Source organism: Cydia splendana, chromosome 20, assembly GCF_910591565.1.
Source record: "Cydia splendana chromosome 20, ilCydSple1.2, whole genome shotgun sequence".
Taxonomy (NCBI): domain Eukaryota; kingdom Metazoa; phylum Arthropoda; class Insecta; order Lepidoptera; family Tortricidae; genus Cydia; species Cydia splendana.
The window spans coordinates 12,171,966-12,175,214 of record NC_085979.1 but is presented as its reverse complement, the minus strand read 5'-3'; the positions used below and the strand labels follow the sequence as shown (position 1 = coordinate 12,175,214).

General features: G+C 33.8%; 1 non-coding gene across 1 annotated transcript; it reads left to right on the top strand.

The window, feature by feature from the left end:
• Nucleotides 1-1,397: 1,397 nt before the first annotated feature.
• Nucleotides 1,398-1,470, top strand: Trnav-aac (transfer RNA valine (anticodon AAC)). Its single transcript has one exon. It is a non-coding gene; the product is annotated as a tRNA-Val (tRNA).
• The last annotated feature ends 1,779 nt before the right edge of the window (nucleotides 1,471-3,249 follow it).

Here is a 3,249-nt window from a genome sequence, read left to right as displayed (position 1 = left end):
TATATATACCTATGTTGTACTTGATTTAAAAACGATATAAATACTTAAGGACCAACCCGGTCATGGGTCATATTCATATAATATTATCAGATACCTATTTTAACATTTATGTACTTTTTTACGAAAATCCTAAATACATTTAGCTTTGTATTTAACTATAAACATTTGTTAACCGGCCAACTACTGTTATCTGACTTTTTTAGTGTTCCGTACAAAACTGTTCATGGAGCACTTAAATATGAGATCACTTCGATCTTGCAAAGAAAAAAATATGGTTGTCTGTAGGTAACGTTACCATGGACAATTTTATTGGATATCTGTCCACAACGTTACCATGGAGATCTGTCCACAACGTGACACTTTTTAGTGGATGCAAATGCATACGTTATCACGTCAAAACGCATTTAACCGTTTTTCTCGTTTTCCCCACCACGCAAATTGGGCATATTTATTTATGTACTTATTTACCTTCTTTAGGATCGATAAGATGTTAATTCTGAACCATGAAATAATGTAGATAGCACGATAGTCGATCATTGATCATTGTAGGTAAGCAAAAACAGAAAATAGGTTTTTGTCAATAATTTCATTTTTGATTTTGTCGCTGACTACCTACTTTTCTTTCAACAGGAAACTAATATCCATCGAGACAATTCTAACAAACCCAAATAGAATTAGGTTGCGTTGTTTTGTCGCAGAGTTCATATGGCCACCTCCTGTCTCCATCATCAGATCAGCTCGATAGTAGGTACAATAATATTGCATTGTCACCCATTTTACATGATGTATGAATATGTAACAAGTAATCAGTACGGTGCGGAGTTAGTATCTATTATCAGACTGAATCTTAGGTTTCACGGGCGTCAGTGTGACGTCATCGTGACGCAGGTGACAGCTGACACTACAAACGCAAGTGTCCTGAATAGAATACATTTATTTGACGGATATATGGCAGGGGGGCCCAAGAAGGGATTATTGTAGTTACTTGAGCGTGTCAGATTACCTGCGTGCGTACCTCAATCACTTTTAGGCGTCTATGTTGGTGGGTTGGTTGTGGGGAGTTGGTGGGTAGTTAAAAAAAGTCGTTAAATAGATGTTGGATTTGGTTAGTTTGGTCCACGTTGATGCTATAATTGGGCCAATACTTAATCTGACAATTATTCGTACGCAATTTCTTAATTTGACGGTTACATATTAATTCACGTTGTAAAACGTCTTCATTAATTATTAAAATAATCTTAATCACAGATTTATGCTACGAAATAATCATTTACAATTTGTTTACAATGATTAATTTATAATTTATAATCACAGTAAGTAAATCGCATGCGTAGTTTGTAATGACGTTATGTAAACTAGAGAGTATGCGATCGGTAATTTAGAAATGTTAACCATCCGTTTCCGTGGTGTAGCGGTTATCACATCTGCCTAACACGCAGAAGGCCCCCGGTTCGATCCCGGGCGGAAACATAGTTTTTTATGTTTTTTTTTATGCATTATATTATTTTTTATATTCTTATTTTCTTATATATCATACAATCCTCATTACTCTCTTAATATATTATTTAAACCAGCATTTATTATGATGATATTTTCTAGTAGCGAATGCGTTACAAGCAATATATATAACATTAAATTTTATGAGTATAACTTTTAAATCCATAATAATATGACATTTAACTCTACTGTAGCAATTTACAACATTACAATAATAAAAATGGTTCAACCAACTTAATTGTCTTTTAAGCCATCTACCGACCTATCGTGACCACTACGCAGACGAAGCACTAAGCGAACAGCGAACCATTAGTTAATGCAATGTTCAAGTAATGCTGCTACTCGCCGCTAGATGTCACTATAGAAACCACTTTGAATTTAAATACTTGGAATAACTTTATTAGTTAGGTAACATTGTTATCCTAGAAGTATGTCTATAAAATGCATATAAAATTACGCACATAGTTACTCGTAACTTAGAGTAGGTATTTATTTGTAACAAAGTAGATGCAGAATTTCTTACAAGTGTGTCATATCACATCCATCTAAGTTTTTTTTTACTTGGGTTCCAAGATAATCAACTGAGACAACATTACAACATTTAATTGTTATCATAAATTATAGATTATTTTAGTTATCATTTTCACAGAAAATTGCTGACTCGAGTACACTACTTATCTATGAATTAAGTAATATCAAAATATACTTATATGTACCTGCCTACTCTCTAAGTAAGGGCTTATTTAGACGATGCGAGAACTCGCATGCGAGTTCCTTTACATTGCGGGTTTTGATCGGTTGGTTGAATTGAACGTCACCCAAGTGCACAGGCCGCAATGTAACTAAAATCGCATACGAGTTCGCGCGCCGTCTAAATCAGACCCAAGTATTCCTAAATCAGTTTTAGAATTTGTCTTTTTTGTGAATTATGTAGTAAAACGCGGAAAAAATAAGCCAATATTTTAACTTATAAAGTGTGCAAATATAGCTTATCCTTATCAATGCATTTGCAGTTCGCAGGAAAAATGCTGAAGATTAATGCACGATAAAAAATGATAACCGCATTGAAATGCAGGACGATGCACTCCAGGGTTGGATGTACTTTTTAAAATGAAGAAAATATTGTATGCACGAGATTTTTAGTCAAAAGGTTCCAATAATGAAGAAAAACTGAATTATTGGAGAGTTTTATTAATATACACTTATTCATATTTAGTTATGTATATTATCTTACCATATTTTTATGTGATAGTCTGTAAAATGGGTTCGTATTCACTTTTCAAAACCAAACGTAACAATAATCTCTACCGCCTATAGGTAAATACATCAGCTGATACATATACCTATGTATTATATGTAATGAGGTAGTACTAACTATATAAATAGTAGCCCACATGCCTCATTTCCGTATAGTTCTTTAGAAAATTATATTTTCACTGATGGTAGTTTGCGCACAACATGATACAATCAGACTAAAATTTATCATCGGCTGCTGAATTGGTGATTATTCAACAAAACAGCCTATTCTTATATGAATAAATAAATAATTCAGCCTAATATACGTCCCACTCTGGGCACAGGCCTCCTCTCGTGCCACAGCCTATTCGTAATAAGAAAAAATATTTTAAAAACTTAGGTATTATTTTATAAGGTAAGAACACTAAAACAGTGGTTTTCAAATTGTGGGTTGCGACCCCCTGTGGTCCGCGAAGCCTCTGGTATCAGCCTTAAAACAATACATAAGCGAAACAT